Source organism: Cervus canadensis, chromosome 2 (assembly GCF_019320065.1).
Source record: "Cervus canadensis isolate Bull #8, Minnesota chromosome 2, ASM1932006v1, whole genome shotgun sequence".
NCBI lineage: Eukaryota > Metazoa > Chordata > Mammalia > Artiodactyla > Cervidae > Cervus > Cervus canadensis.
In genome coordinates this window covers 51,699,560-51,717,054 of record NC_057387.1, presented here as the reverse complement: position 1 = coordinate 51,717,054, position 17,495 = coordinate 51,699,560, and the positions used below count along the sequence as shown (strand labels likewise).

General features: G+C 40.5%; 1 protein-coding gene across 3 annotated transcripts in view; it reads right to left on the bottom strand.

Moving 5' to 3' along the window:
• Window positions 1–17,495, bottom strand: part of LOC122436715 (guanylate-binding protein 4-like) — a 78,090-nt gene that overhangs the window by 4,692 nt on the left and 55,903 nt on the right. Inside the window, exon 9 of one of the 3 annotated variants that reach the window (XR_006268085.1) lies at window positions 23–125. The exons of the other annotated variants lie outside the window; for them this stretch is intronic. The gene's annotated coding sequence lies outside the window, so the exon portion shown is untranslated. The remainder of the gene's footprint in view (window positions 1–22; window positions 126–17,495) is intronic. 3 annotated transcript variants of the gene reach the window in all.

The window sequence follows — 17,495 nt, the reverse complement described above, 5'->3', positions numbered from 1 at the left end:
AGAGCTCAGTCCTCCACTGTACCTGACATGGCTTTGGCCGCATCAGTGAGGGCCTGGTCTGCCTGCAGGATGAGTGCCTCTACTTCTGCCTGTGACTGCAGGAAGCTCTGGAGGACCTGGTTTGCCTGAGGAAACAACAAAGAGCAAAGACTTGTCAGGCAACATCAATATAGTACCTTCTTGGGGAAATTATTGTTCAGTGAACCTACAGACTTCTTTGGGATGGTTTTGGTCACCGCCTCCTGTTCAGTGTTACACACCCCCATCCATAGCTCTTCAGGCACTCTGTCTAACAGATCTAATCTCTTGAATCTATTTGTCACCTCCACTGTGTAAACATCAGGGATTTGATTTAGCTCATATCTCACTGGCCTAGTACTTTTCCCTACTCAAGGGAGAAAGGTAAGTATATACCCAGCTGAATACAGAGTTCCAGAGAATAGCAAGGAGAGATAAGAAGGTTTTCTGACATGGACAATACAGAGAAACAGAGGAAAACAATAGAATGGGAAAGACTAGAGATCTCTTCAATAAAATGGGAGATATCAAGGGAACATTTCATGCAAGGAATGGGCATGATAAAGGACAGAAGTGATAAGGACCTAATTAGAAGCAGAAGAGATTAAGAAGAGGTGACAAGAATACACAGAAGAACTATACAAGAAAGGTTCCAATGACCTGGATACCACAGTGGTGTGGTCACTCACCTAAAGCCAGACATCCTGTAGTGTGAAGTCAAATGGGCCGTAGAAAGCATTACCACGAATTAGTGGCAGTGATAGATTCTAGCTGAGCCCTTTAAAATCCTAAAAGATGATGCTGTTAAAGTGCTGCCCTCACTACGTCAGCAAATTTGGAAACGAACAGTGGCCACAGGAATGGAAAAGGTCAGTTTTCATTCCAACCCCAAAGAAGGGCAATGTCAAAGAATGTTCAAACTACCACACAGTTGCGCTCATTTCAGATGCTAGTAAGGTTATGCTCAAAATCCTCCAAGCTAGGCTTCAGCAGTACATGAACCAAGAACTTACAGATGTACAAGTAGGGTTTCAAAGAGGTCAAATTGCCAACATTTGTTGGATCATGGAGAAAGCAAGGGCATTGCAGAAAATAATTTACCTCTGCTTCATTGACTATGCTAAAGCCTTTGATTGTAAGGATCACAACAGCGTGGGAAATTCTTCAAGAGGTGGGATTACCAGTTCACCTTATCTGTCCTCTAAGAAACCTGTATTCAAATCAAGAAGCAACGGTTAGAACTGGATATGGAAAAACAAACTGGTTCAAAGTTGGGAAAAGGAGTATGTGAAGGCTGTATATCGTCTCTCTGCTTATTTAACTTACATGCAGAGTACATCATGTGAAATGTTCGACTGGATGAAGCACAAGCTGAAATCAAGACTGCTGAGCAAAATATCAACAGTCTCAGATATGCCTGTGATAGCACTCTAATGGCAGAAAGTGAAGAGGAACTAAAGAGCCTCATGAGGGTGAAAGAGGAGAGTGGAAAAAGCTGGCTTAAAACCTAACATTAAAAAAAACTAAGATCACGGCTTCCAGTCCCATTGCTTCATGGCAAATAGAAAAGGAAAAAGTGGAAGCAGACAGATTTTATTTTCCTGGGCTCCAAAAGCACCGTGGATGGTGAGTGCAAAAGTGAAATTCAATATGCTTCTTCATTGGAAGGAAAGATATGACCAACCTAGACAACATATTAAAAAGCAGAGACATCACTTTGCTAACAAAGTTCGATACAGTCAAAGCTATGGTTTTTCCTGTAGTCATGTATGGATGTGTGAGTTGCACCCTAAAGAAGGTGGAGTACTGAAGAATTGATTCTTTAGAACTGTGGTACTGCAGAAGATTCTTTTTTTTTTTTTTCCATTTATTTTTATTAGTTGGAGGCTAATTACTTTACAATATTGTAGTGGGTTTTGTCATACATTGACATGAATCAGCCATGGATTTACATGTGTTCCCCATCCCGATCCCCCCTCCCACCTCCCTCTCCACCTGATCCCTCTGGGTCTTCCCAGTGCACCAGGCCCGAGCACTTGGCTCATGCGTCCAACCTGGGCTGATGATCTGTTTCACCCTAGATAATATACATGTTTCAGTGCTGTTCTCTCGAAACATCCCACCCTCGTCTTCTCCCACAGAGTCCAAAAGTCTGTTCTGTACATCTGTGTCTCTTTTTCTGTTTTGCAGATAGGGTTATCATTACCATCTTTCTAAATTCCATATATATGTGTTAGTATACTGTATTGGTCTTTATCTTTCTGGCTTACCTCAATCTGTATAATGGGCTCCAGTTTCATCCATCTCATTAAAAGAATGAAACTACAACACTTTCTAACACCATACACAAAAATAAACTCAAAAAGGATTAAATGTAAGACCAGAAACTATAAAACTCCTAGAGGAGAACATAGGCAAAACACTCTCCAACATGAATCACAGCAGGATCCTCTATGACCCACCTTGCAGAAGAGTCTTGAGAGTCCCTTGGACAGCAGGAGATCAAACTAGTCAATTCTCAAGGAAATCAACCCTGAATATTCATTGGAAGGACTGATGCTGCAGCTGAAGATCTAATACTTTGGCAATGTGATGTAAAGAGCTGACCCACTGAAAAAGACCCTGATGCTGGGAAAGACTGAAGACAGGAGGAGAAGGGGGCAACAGTGGATGAGCTGTTTAGATAGCATTGCTGACTGAGTGGACATAAATTTGGGCAAACTCAGGGATATGGTGGACAGAGAAGCCTGGCAGGCTGCAGTCCATGTGATTACACAGAGTCAGACATGACTTAGTGACTGAACAACAGTAATGACCCTCCAGGTTTGACTCTGTAAATTCTTCACCTTTCTTCAGACCCCACAGTGGCTACAGATGCTGGAATTATGTGCAGTTGTAAAAACACCCATCCTCCATTGTTTGCAACTGCTCTACCTGCACATTGCTTTCCCTCTGACTCATGCTCACCAACCCTTTCTTTATTAAGTTATCGTTTATTGACATTTCAACTTGTAGCTTTTGCCTCTTTCTCCAGGAAGTTTTCTTAAGCTTTATTCTGAGTTCTGAATGGCTGCCAAGAATTAACAGCTACCCTATCAGCACTACCACTTGATAGATATGTGACATTAGGTAATGTAGTTCCTTTTCCTTATGTCATATTTATCAATTTTGTAATGAAGATGATAGCAGTATCTAATCTATATTATTCTGAGAACTAAATTGATGGTCTAACCAAAACACCTAAAGTACACTTGAAGTAGTGAGTGCTCCACATACGTCAGTCATCACCATCAGTACCACTGCAATCGTCCCTGTCACTATCTCTATCAGTGTGTACCTGTGTGATAATCATTGTGCCACCATATCCAGTGGCTATTTATGTGTCCTCAGGTAAGATCATAAGCTTCTGGAGAAAAACAACTTTTCTTTAATTTTCCCTACACTTTGCAGAAAGTCCATTTTGGGGTTCCTCATTTTAAAATTTTATTATTTTATTTTTTACACAATTTTTAAAGGTTATACTCTATTTATAGTTAATGCAAAATATTGGCTATATTTGCTGTATTTTACAATATATCTTTGTAGCCTATCTTACACCCAGTCACTTGTACCTCCCACCCTCACTTCTATATTGCCCCCAATCCACGTTCAGTTCAGTTGAGTCGCTCAGTCATGTCTGACTCTTTGTGACCCCATGAATCGATGAAAAAGCAAGAGAGTTCCAGAAAAACATCTATTTCTGCTTTATTGACTATGTCAAAGCCTTCAACTGTGTGGATCACAATAAACTCTGGAAAATTCTGAAAGAGATGGGAATACCAGACCACCTGACCTGCCTCTTGAGAAACCTGTATGCAGGTCAGGAAGCAACAGTTAGAACTCGATATGGAACAACAGACTGGTTCCAAATAGGGAAAGGAATACGTCAAGGCTGTATATTGTCACCCTGCTTATTTAACTTCTATGCAGAGTATATCATGAGAAACGCTGGGCTGAAAGAAGCACAAGGTGGAATCAAGATTGCAGGAGAAATATCAATAACCTCAGATATGCAGATGACACTCCACGTTAATAACCACAAATTTGTTCTCTATACCTGTGAGTCTTCTTTTCAATTATAACTAGTTTGTTGTATTTTTTGGATTTCACATGTAAGTGATATCATGCAGTATTCTTTCTCTGTCTGACATTTCTTTGAGAATAATGCCCTCCAAGTCCATCCAGGTTGCCACAAATGGCAACATTTCATTCTTTTTAATAACTGAGTAGCATTCCTGTATATGCACACTCCACATCTCCTTTATCCATTCATCTGTTGATGGACACTTATGTTGCTTCCATGTCTTGGCTAGTGTAAGTAATGATGCTATGAACATTGGGATGCTGGTATCTTTTTGATTTAGTGTTTTTTCAAAACCTATCACAGTCTTTGCTAATTGAAAGGAATGTTCTCTTTCATCTAGATTCTTGATAATAGATCCTCTCTTTGGGAAGAAGTATTTCTAGTTTATTTAAAGAAAGTGAAGTGTTAGTCACATAGTCACGTCCAACTCCTTGTGAGCCCATGGACTGTATGTAGCCCATGAAGCTCCTCTCTCCTTAAAATTCTCCAGGCAAGAATACTGGAGTGGGTTGCTGTTTCCTCCTCCAGGGGATCTTCCCAACCCAGGGATTGAACCCGGATCTCCAAGCAGCTGCCAAATTGTGGCTATAAAAGCTAAAAGTGTAGAAATACCACCATGCTCTGCTTTCTCTACAAAAATGGTTCAAAAGAACCAGCCAAGACCCTTTGACTCCAATCTTCTGTTCTTCCCCAATCCCCTTACTCCTCACCTTAACTCCTTTCCTGGGAATGAGTTTATAGTTCTCTTCAAACCTGCTCCTTGCTTCTAAGTAGCGACAGTGTCCTCCAGGGACAGAGAAAGTTCCTTTGGAAATACTCTTCATCAAGGGGTCTGAAAGCTTCTTAAGCTCAGCCTGACAATACTTGACAGATGCTTCTTCATCTTGCAGCATGAAAGTTTCTTTCTTTTTCTTGATCATGACCTGTCAAGGAAATGAAGAGAAATTCAATAGAAAGAAGCTGTTAGAAGAGAAAGTCCAACTGTGATCCTCTTGAAGGAAGCAGTTGCACAACATCAGGCCACATGAGAAAAGGAATAATAGATACAGAGTCAGGAGACTAGTTTTAGTTCTCCTGCTGCTGCTGCTAAGTCGCTTTAGTCATGTCCGGCTCAGTGCGACCCCACAGACGGCAGCCCACCAGGCTCCCCTGTCCCTGGGATTCTCCAGGCAAGAACACTGGAGTGGGTGGCCATTTCCTTCTCCAATGCAGGAAAGTGAAAAGTGAAAGTGAAGTTGCTCAGTCGTGTCTGACTCTTTGCGACCCCATGGACTACAGCCTACCAGGCTCCTCTGTCCATGGGATTTTCCAGGCAAGAGTACTGGAGTGGGGTGCCATTGCCTTCTCCAGTTTTAGTTCTAGATCTGACCAACTCTTTGTGTGACTTATAGGAAGTCTCTTAACTCTGTTGGCTTAGTCTCAGTATCTGTGAACTGACAGATTGGTAGCTGTGAATTCCATTGTTCTTTAACAGTAATGGGATTAATTGTGATCCATCCATCAACAATGAAAAATGGAAAGCTCAATTATGACTTGAAGTAGGGCTTCCTATGCAAACTAGGTGCTATAGATAAAGATATCTATTAATACACAGCTAATCAATTGCCTAATTTAATGAGTTAAGTATACCCAACAGAATTTTGAACTCTTTCTGAATTCTTGCTTCATTGAGGGGTTCAGTGTACGAAAATATAGGAACTTTATTTTTCACTTTTGTACTTGTAAACTATAATTGATCTGATTTTCCTCTAAGAGATTTTTTAACTGGGAGAATTGACAAAGGTAGACTAAAAGACAAAGTTTTCATGAATATGGAAATGGTAAGCAGGATTATGATCACCCAGAATTCTCTCCCTGGTATTCACATTCCTGGACCTGTAAGTAAGTTGAACACTGATTATGTCTTTCAATTCGGTTGAGTCTTTCAGTTGTCTCCGACTGTTTGCGACCCCATGAACTGCAGCACGCCAGGCCTCCTTATCCAACACCAACTCGGGGAACCCTCCCAAACTCCTGTCCATCGAATCGATGATGCCATCCAACCATCTCATCCCCTGTCATCCCCTTCTCCTCCTGCCCTCAATCTATCCCAGCATCAGGGTCTTTTCAAATGAGTCAGCTCTTCTCATCAGGTGGCCAAAGTACTGGAGTTTCAGCTTCAACATCAGACCCTCTAAAGAACACCCAGGACTGATCTCCTTTAGGATGGACTGGTTGGATCTCCTTGCAATCCAAGGGACTCTCAAGAGTCTTCTCCAACACCACAGTTTAAAGGCATCAATTCTTCGGTGCTCAGCCGTCTTTATAGTCCAATACATGACCACTTGGAAAACCATAGCCTTGACTAGACAGACCTTTGTCGGCAAAGTAATGCCTCTGCTTTTTAATATGCTGTCTAGGTTGGTCATAACTTTACTTCCAAGGAGCAAGTGTCTTTTAATTTCATGGCTGCAATCACCATCTGCAGTGATTTTGGAGCCCCAAAAAATAAAGTCAGTCACTCTTTCCACTGGTTCCCCATCTATCTGCCATGAGGTGATGGAACCAGATGCCACCATCTTAGTTTTCTGAATGTTGAGTTTTAAGCCAACTTTTTCACTCTCCTCTTTCTCTTTCATCAAGAGGCTCTTTAGTTTTTCTTCACTTTCTGCCATAAGGGTGGTGTCATCTGCATTTCCGAGGTGTTTGATATTTCTCCCAGCAATCTTGATTCCACCTTGTGCTACCTCCAACCCAGCATTTCTCATGATGTACTCTGCATATAAGTTAAACAAGCAGGGTGACAATATGCAGCCTTGACATACTCCTTTACCTATTTGGAACCAGTCTGTTGTTCCATGTCCAGTTCTAACTGTTGCTTCCTGACCTGCATACAGGTTTCTCAAGAGGCAGGTCAGGTGGTCTGGTACTCCCAGCTCTTTCAGAATTTTCCACAGTTTATTGTGACCCCCACAGTCAAAGGCTTTGGAATAGTCAATAAAGCAGAAATAGATGTTTTTCTGGAACTCTTTTGCTTTTTCCATGATCCAGAAGATGGTGACAATTTGAGCCCTGGTTCCTCTGCCTTTTCTAAAACCAGCTTGAACTTCTGGAAGTTCACTGTTCACGTATTGTTGAAGCCTGGCTTGGAGAATTTTGAGCATTATTTTACCAGTGTGTGAGGTGAGTGCAATTGTGTGGTAGTTTGAGCATTCTTTGGTATTTCCTTTCTTTGGGATTGGAGTGAAAACTGACCTTTTCCAGTCCTGTGGCCACTGCTGAGTTTTCCAAATTTGCTGACATATTGAGTGCAACACTTTCACAGCATCATCTTTTAAGACTTGAAATAGCTCAACTGGAATTCCATCACATCCACTAGCTTTGATAGTCTTGATGCTTCCTAAGGCCCACTTGACTTCACATTCCAGGATGTCTGGCTCTAGGTGAGTGATCACACCATTGTGATTAACTGGGTCGTGAAGATCTTTTCTGTACAGTTCTGTGTATTCTTGCCACCTCTTCTTAATATCTTCTGCTTCTGTTAGGTCCATAGCATTTCTGTCCTTTATTGAGCCCATCTTTGCATGAAATATTCCCTTGGTATCTCTAATTTTCTTGAAGAGATCTCTAGTCTTTCCCATTCTGTTGTTTTCCTCTATTTCTTTGCATTGATCACTGAGAAAGGCCTTCTTATCTCTCCTTGCTATTCTTTGGAACTCTGCAGTCAAATGTATATAACTTTCTTTTTCTCCTTTGCTTTTCACTTCTCTTCTTTTCACAGCTATTTGTAGGGCCTCGTCAGACCGCCATTTTGTTTTTTTGCATTTCTTTTTCCTGGGGATGGTTTTGATTCCTGACTCCTATACAATGTTACAAACCTCTGTCCATAGTTCATCAGGGACTCTGTCTATCAGATCTAGTCCATTAAATCTATTTGTCACCTCCACTGTATAATCATAAGGGATTTGATTTAGGTCATACCTGAATGATTTTAGAAAAGGCAGAGGAACCAGAGATCCAATTGCCAACCTCACTGGATCATCGAAAAAGCAAGAGAGTTTCAGAAAAACATCCATTTCTGCTTTATTGACTATGCCAAAGCCTTTGACTGTGGGGGTCACAATAAACTGTGGAAAATTCTGAAAGAGATGGGAATACCCTACCACCTGACCTGCCTCTTGAGAAACCTGTATGCAGGTCAGGAAGCAACAGTTAGAATTGGACATGGAACAACAGACTGGTTCCAAATAGGGAAAGGAGTACATCAAGGCTGCATATTGTCACCCTGCTTGTTTAACTTATATGCAGAGTACATCATGAGAAATGCTGGGCTGGAGGAAGCACAAGGTGGAATCAAGATTGCCGGGAGAAACATCAAGAACCTCAGAAATGCAGATGACACCACCCTTATGGCAGAAAGTGAATAACTAAAGAGCCTCTTGATGAAAGAGAAAGAGGAGAGTGAAAAAGTTGGCTTAAAACTCAACATTCAGAAAACTAAGATGGTGGCATCTGGTTCCATCACCTCATGGCAAATAGATGGGGAAACAGTGAACACAGTGGCTGACTTTATTCTTTTGGGCTCCAAAGTCACTGCAGATGGTGATTGCAGCCGTGAAATTAAAAGACACTTGCTCCTTGGAAGGAAAGTTATGACCAACCTGGTTAGCATATTAAAAAGCAGAGACGTTCCTTTGCCGACAAAAGTCATCTAGTCAAGGCTATGGTTTTTCCAGTGGTCATGTATGGATGTGAGAGTTGGACTATAAAGACGGCTGAGTGCCAAAGAATTGGTGCTTTTGAACTGTGGTGTTGGGGAAAACTCTTGAGAGTCCCTTGGATTGCAAGGAGATCCAACAAGTCCATCCTTAAGGAGATCAGTCCTGAGTGTTTATTGGAGGGACTGATGTTGAAGTTGAATCTCCAATACTTTGGCCACCTAATGAGAAGAGCTGACTCATTTGAAAAGACCCTGAGGCTGGGAAAGATTGAGAGCAGGAGGAGAAGGGCACGACAGAGGATGAGATGGTTGGATGGCATCACTGACTGGATGGACATGGGTTTTGGTGGACTCTGGGAGTTGGTGATGGACAGGGAACCCTGGTGTGCTGCAGTTCACCAGGCCACAAAGAGTCGGACACAACTGAGCGACTGAACTGAACTGAACTGAACTGAATAGTTTAGTAGTTTCCCCCACTTTCTTCAATTTACGTCTGAATTTGGCAATAAGGAGTTCATTATCTGAGCCACAGTCAGCTCCTGGTCTTGTTTTTGCTGACTGTACAGAGCTTCTCCATCTTTGGCTGCAAAAATATAATCAATCTGATTTCGGTGTTGACCATCTGGTGATGTCCCTGTGTAGAGTCTTCTCTTGTGTTGTTGGAAGAGGGTGTTTGCTATGACCAGTGCGTTCTCTTTGCAAAACTCTATTAGCATTTAGATTATGTTATATAGCATAGGATACTTTAAAAAGTAGAGATGACCCTAGTGGACATTACCGAATCACATAAGTCTTTCACATCTATTCATTTTTTTTTTGGTGACAGAAAAGGTAATCAGAGAGATGAGCAGCAAAAGAAGAATACAGGGCACCATTGCTGGCTAAATGATGGAGCAGGGTGGTTTTCCAGAGCCAATATGAGTGCTGAAGAAAGATATATTCACATGTTTGCACAGGGGGAGGACAGTGTGGCTTATACACGATTTAAATTCAACTTTATGCTAAATACAATAACCTGTTTGCAGCCTATCAAGCAAGCATTTACATCTGCTTTAATCATTAAAGAAATACATTTAAAAATCAAAATGGAATAACTTGTGCAGCAATTCAAAACTGAGCTTGGTGGCCATTGTAGATGTGGTTTCAGGCATGTTTCTGCATCACTGAGAACTTCAATCTTCTTAACTTTATCATACTCAAGGATGCCACTATCCATTCCCAGAACAGTGTCTGCTATAATAGCAATTGGGAGTTGTAAACTCATGGTCTCAAAGATCCCATTGCAAATAGGCAATGGTTTCAGACTCCAAACAATCCTTTAACAAGCACTCTTACTTCTCTCCAACTTTTTCTAACTTTGTTAATTCTTAACCAATAATACAGGTAATGTTGTGGGTTTTGCCTATATTGAGGGTCTTGCAACAACCCCCCCCTCCAACCCCATCCCCATTTTGGAGTCCAGTGGAACTCAATTCAAATGCTTCTTGTATGTGTATCTTCAGGGCACGAGTCTTCATTTGGCTCAAATCAAATTCTTCTTATCCTATGACAAACTGTTTACTATTTATTCTTGGGAGTATTATTAAGCCCATTTGAGCCTTCTCCCCACCCCATCTTGTTGTACACAGAGTATATCACCTGTACACCCTAAGCTGGGATCTAACCTGAAGAATTTTGAGTTAATAAATGTGTGTTGTTTTAAACAGCTAAGTACAGGGTAATTTGTTTACAGTAGAAAATGAAGAGGCCAGTTTTTAGAACAAAGGATGGGATGTAGCCTGTAGAGTCCTGTCTTTCACATGAATCCAAACTCCTTTTATAAATGAGAAGCATGTGAACCACAAGTGAAAAGAAGGAGCCTAAGTACATTTTTAGAAGAAAAGGTATCAGGAAGGCTATATTCTAGGCTACATTACCAGAAGTTTCTTCTGGAAATCCTTCTTTTCATCCTTGAAGGAGTGCTCCATGAAGACTGCAATGGCTTCCTTCTCACAGGCTGCGTGCACCTCCAGCAGCTCCTGGAGCGTGTCTGTAGGGAGGCTTAGTCGCTTGGTCATCTGCTCACTGTAGTGGTCAGCTGCCTTCTCCACAGCTGCTGAGTTCTCACGCTGGGCCAGAATTGTCACCGCGTTCTCCAGACAAGGAACTGATCCACTGTTGATGGCATACACGTAGGCCTCCACCAGAGTTCCCAGCCCTGAATGACACAGTATATTTCGAAAAGAAACAGAACATTCTCCCTCGTTTTATGGACTTTAGATCAGTACACTTAAAACTATTAAAGTTTTATTGAATTTGAGGTTTTCTTTCTTCTCCTCATCTTCATCCTTATCCTCGTCATTGTATCCCCCACCTTCTATAACTTCTTATAGTAACATTACTGTGTCTCCTATGCACTCTATTTTATAGTTCTCAGTTAATCACAATAAAATATTCACCAAATTATCTCAAACAATATGTTCAAAGTTCTTCTGTAACACTTTTCCCATTGTAATAAAATACAAAGAACTTATATATATGTGAGTAAATTGCATATTTTGTGAGCACTATTTGCAAATGAAAATGTAGTGCCACATGTAAACATATCATCAAGAATTTCCAGACCATGATACAAACTTTAAAGCAAGCAGGCCCATCTCAGCACAGGGCATTATGTGACTGCCCCACTGACATGGGCACGAAGCCAGCATCACATAAGATTATATTTACACTTCTTTCTCAGACTCTCAATGAGTTTACATGGATTCATGACTTACTACTTATTATTGATTCATGTAAATTCACAGAATACCTTGTATATCCTCACTAGAAACACTTATCCACTCAGTGGTTCATTACCATGAATATGTCTATCCTTAAAATATCTTTATAGTAATATTGGGTTGGCCAAAACGTTTGCTTGGGTTTTTCCATAATATCTTACTGAAAAACCTGAAAGAACATTCTGGCCAACCCAATAGTTTCATGAGATTTGGTATGCTTCAAAAAAGCCTCATACAAGGATATTTTAATGAAGAAATTTTAACTCAAGATTCATATTTTAATGAATATCTGATTTTCCAAATTATATAGAGAACACAATTAATAAAGGAAAAAAGAAGAAAGCACCATTACTGACAATCCCAGAGTACATTTACAACTTCAACTCCACCACACATTCCTCACCCACAGTGAATCACAGAGAGACATGCTGTAGCAAAGGAGACTCACTTGTCCCAGTGACAGTGATTCCCTCTTTTAAGCTCTTGGCCTTTGCATGGGTATAGATATAGGAGCAGAAAACTTTTGATTGCTTCTGGAAATGTCCATCCAGTTGGTTCTCTGGTATTTCCTCAAGATGGAGTAATTGTTTTCTGTTACTTGCAGGGTGGTCAAAGACGAAACACTTCCGTTTGGCAAAGAACTTCCTGATACACTCTCTGGGTAAGTTGGAATTTTGAATTTGGGGATTTTCATCTGCAAAAGCAGAAAAGAATAATCAAAGAAGAGACAGACTCTTGTAAGGGGGCTGAGGACTTTGATTTCCAGGAATTTATGCACTCACTCTAATTCCCATGCCTGTAAATCTTTGGTATTTGAAAATCAACTTTACACTAATCTAGCATAGAAACTCTATTTTTATACTGAGCCAAGACTGAAGGAAATGCTTCTGGGGAGGAAAAAGAACTGTTTATACCAACTGAAGAAACTTTTGTTTTCCTCAGCCATTGCATAGTGTGCACTGGATCAATTATTTATTAGGTGCTTCTTGAAAGATAAACCAACCCAAATAACTGTCAAAAACACTATTCTGATGTTACAACCTCTATTTCAGACATGAAAAGTAACGGTGGAAATAAGGATATTCACAATATATCTGGGAAAGAAATCACATTGGGAACAAATGATATACAGGAAAGAAAAGCTTTATAAAATCGAGTAAAAATGCACATTCTATAAATATGTTTTGAGATTACTGTAGCATACATAATCTCATGGTTATATTGGCCTAAAGGAAATGAGGACACTCTATCAGTCCTCTGCAACACTTTCTATTGTATGTGACAGTATCATACGGAGAGATTTGGGGCATATACCATCAGTTCAATAAGTATTTATTGGAAGTGTAAATATATGATTAAACAAACAAAATCAATATTACTTCTAGGTACCACCTATTATTCTCTCTGCTAAACATAATCTGAGTAACCAACTAGCATATGAATATGACATATACCACGTAAGAGAGGTTATAGGTGGCTCAGTCGTAAAGAATCCACCCGCCAATGCAGGAGACAAAGGAGATGTGAGTTCAATCCCTGGGTAGGGAGATCCCCAGAGGAGGAAATGGCAACCCACTCCAGTATTCTTGCCCGGAAAATCTCAAGGACAGAGGAGCCTGGCGGGCTACAGTCCACAGAGTTGAAAAGAGTCAAACATGACTGAGCAATTGAGTACACGAGCATGCACGTACATATGGTATAAGGCTCTAGAATGAAGAGTATGATGTTATGAGAAACCATTTGAAGATCTGATAGTCTCACTGAAAGGATGTAGCAATGCTTTTCTTTTGAATGAATTAGAGTATAAATAGCTTATCTATTAAGAATATATCTATATGGGTAATAAAAAACACTCCGTGAAGTGTATCAATATTTCACAAATTAATCCTTTTATTTACCTTATGATTCTACATCTACCAATTTCAATTTGATGGGTTATTTTTCTAAAAGAGGAAAGAAGAAGCACTTAATGTGTAATACAGTATGTGAGACTTTTTCTTCATGATTTTTCTAAAATCGTTTGTTTAATACTAGATTCTAAATTTCTTCAGTGAGCTTATGCTCTGGTCTCTGAAGTTTTTCCAGTAACAATAATGACTGAAGCCACCCACCAGTCATTCACCAGGAACCATTAGCATGGCCTCATTCCAACCCCAAATTAAGATTGACATCAAGTGCTGAATGTCAGGGCTGTTGATCCCATTTCCTACTGAGCTTTCTACCACCTTGCCCCTGCTCTGATACCTGGAATCAACTTCAAGGCATTCTCCAGGTACTCATCTTCAGTGATGGGGTTTCCATTTAACTCCAGCTCCAGCATGAAATCCCGCACAGCCCAGACAAAGTCCGGAAAGAATCTCACAAACTCAACTGAGTCCTCTACATCATCGGAGATGGGAGATGATTTGATTCTGATCAGCTCCGTTAATTCAGTCACATAGCTGGGATCTTAGGTAAGGAAAAAGAAGCACTCTCGAACAAAATTTCCAGCTCCTACCCCAAAACAAGTTTTACAAATATTCCCTTTCTCCCCATTTTACTATCTCATCTGCCAACAGAATGGAGTCATGGAAAAGAAGAGACATTGTCAGTTGCTATTCTTAGGAACTCAATGGAATGTACTCATTCAGTTCTGGAAGAATACTGCAGCTGTTCCAGGGCGTGGTGGTTGATGGTGTTCACCCTGTTGTAGACAAAACTGCTGCTCAGGAGCACGGCCAGGACAAAGATCCTCAAGTCATTCTTGGAGTCCCCTAGAGAGTACATTACAGCATGAGGATGCTACTCCATGCACTCTCATTCAGTTGTTCATCTACTATAACATCTGTACTGTAACTCAGTAGTGAGACAAATAACAAATTTTCAAGACAATGCTAAATGCAAACCTTTCTGGTGAAGATATTGATCCCTCTAAACACCTGAGTGTGATTAGCTACTAACAGAAATGAATGATGCCCTATATGTGCTTAAAATGTTTAGTACAGTGCCTAGAACATAGAAGCTGTGGGACAGTAAGTGGGTGTTGGTTGCCTTTCCAACATTTTCCTAATATATCATGGTGTATATTGAGAACACAAATGATATTCAGTTAAATTAATCAACTACTAATTGTGCATCTAACTAACAGGAGACACTTATTTGCTTGCTTGGATATAAAGTTTCATATTATACTCCTTGCCTTAGAGAGAGGGCATTGAAGAGGGGCAGGTATACCTGGGAACATAATCTTATTGGAGATGTTTACATGCATCCAAGATGATAAGCTGCCAGACATGGAATCAAATGTTATATTATAAATGGCAAAGGTAAGCAAGTAAGTGTTAGTTGCTTAGTCGTGTTTGACTCTATTCGACCCCATGGACTGTAGCCTGTGAGGCTTCTCTGTCCATGGAATTCTCCAGGCAAGAATACTGGGGTGGGTAACCATTCTCTTCTCCAGGGAATCTTCTGGACCCAGGGATTGAACCTGGGTCTCCTGCATTGCAGGCAGATTCTTTACTGTCTGAGATACCAGGAAAACCCATATGCCCAAACCATAAAAAAATACTCTGTGCATTCAGAGCAGTAGTGCTTGTGTCTGACTGTAATATGATGGTATTAAGAAATAAATAGCTGGAATTTAAAGAATTGACAGAAGATGGATTTGTGGGGTTATAGAAATCATGCAGGTGGAAGGACCCACAGAAGCCAATCATAATTGCCAGAAAGTGTGGTCATGTAAAGCTATTACACGATTATTTTATTTGACTGAAGTAGTGATTACTTGTGTGATAGTAGATGATGAGGCTGAAAGCAACATTCAGGGCAATTCATGAGTGACTTTGGAATAGAATATATATATATATATATACACAGACACACACGCACACACACACACTCAGGGCTTCCCTCGTAGCTCAGTCTGTAAAGAATCTGCTTGCAATGCAGGAGACCCAGTTTCATTTCCTGGGTTGGGAAGATCCCCTGGAGAAGGAAATGTCAACCCACTCCAGTATTCTTGCCTGGAGAATCCCATGGACAGAGGAGCCTGGAAGACTATAGTCCATGGGGTTGCAAGATTGGACTTAGTGACTAAATCATCATCATATATACTATCAAGATACTTTATACTAATATGAGCAGCAAGTAGTTCTACTATCAGTGTGCAGTTCAGTGTGCTTTGGTTCTTTGAAAAATGCAGTTAGATAAAAAGAAGAGGGTCATGAAAATTACAGTCTATTATGAATCTGTAAACCAACTTGGGTTGACACTAATGTGATTATTGAATACATTAAATCTGGATTTTTAAATTTAGAATTTCTGAATTTATGTACCAGCTCTTTTCTACAATGATGAAGGCCAAAGATTCAATACTACTGCTTTCTTGTATAGATACAGATTACTATAAATAAGTCAAAAAGTTTGATTACAACTAACACTGTAAAGACAAAATTTCTAAAATTATCCCATTTACAAAGTTCTTGATTAAAGTAGCTCATGCTTCTAGATAAGTCAATGAAGAATTCATCTTCAGAACCGAAAATCTTCCTGGGATAGCTGAAACTTTTCTGGAGATTTGAAAAATACATTATTCAGAGAAATCCTATGTTAATGGTTCCTACTTACACCACCATCAACTCATCAACTCCACATACTTCAATGACTAGATCCCATTGATTGAATGGGTTATAGCTTTCACAAGGAAGTTTTCAGGAACCTGAGCAACTGGGATAGATTCTCACATTCTTTTCCTCTTGCTTCCCTGTACTGAGAACACTGAATATTTATCTCCCCAACTCAGCTTTGGGTCTTTAACTCACTGAGATATCTGTTACACTTCATCCCCAGGATTCAAATTCCCAATGAATATTTATTAACTTGTACGGGCTTCCCTGATAGCTCAGTTGCTAAAGAATCCACCTGCAATGCAGGAGACCCCGGTTCGATTTCCGGGTCAGGAAGATCCTCTGGAGAAGGGATAGGCTACCCACTCCAGTATTCTTGGGCTTCCCGTGTGGATCAGCTGGTAAAGAATCTGCCTGAAATTCAGGAGACCTGGGTTGGATCTCTGGATTGGGAAGGTCCTCTGGAGAAGGGAAAGGCTACCCACTCCAGTATTCTGGCCTGGAGAATACCATGGACAGTATAGTGCATGGGGTTGCAAAGAGTTGGACAGGACTGAAAGATTTTCACTGTATCTTTCACCCCAGTGTTATAAATAATAAAAATTTATTCCTATCAACTGAAGTATATATTTTATCAAAAAATTAATTCAAGGAAAGAGAATTTGGGCTCATCATTCATAATAGGATTTGCAGTTTATAGGAACATGTCATAAAAATCAAATCGAGGTGGGAAATTGAAATGCAAGTGGAGTCTCAAGAGTAAAGAAGATTCCCTGTGTTACCTTATCCACATTGCCCAGACCCTCAGTGTTCAGAAAGATCAGGGTGTGGTTCTCCTTGGAGGGATGGTGCACACACAACATCCAGATGCCCTTGGTTTCAGACCTGACTGTGGACCCCAAAGGGAAACCTTTACAGAAAGACAAGAATGCAACACCCAGTAAGAGCAATAGTCCAGACTGCCCAGGGGTTGCTTTGGGTGAACTTGCGTGCCGATGAATGCATGCCTAGGAGGAAGATACTTCCATTTTAACAAGGACAAAAAATCCAACCTCTATACATGTTCAGAACCTTCTCAAGGAACACTTTGTTTCCCCTGTTCACTTCCTACCATTAATGGCTCTAACTGTGTCACATTCTAGACATAATGCAAACTGTATTAAACTTTCTATATTTATCTGACACTGAAGATCCCCCATATCCTCCATCCTTTCTGATTGATATTTACCAGTGAGAAGTACTAGCAGGAGACTAGAAGTCAGGCTTCTGTTCCCCTTGCTTCCACCCTC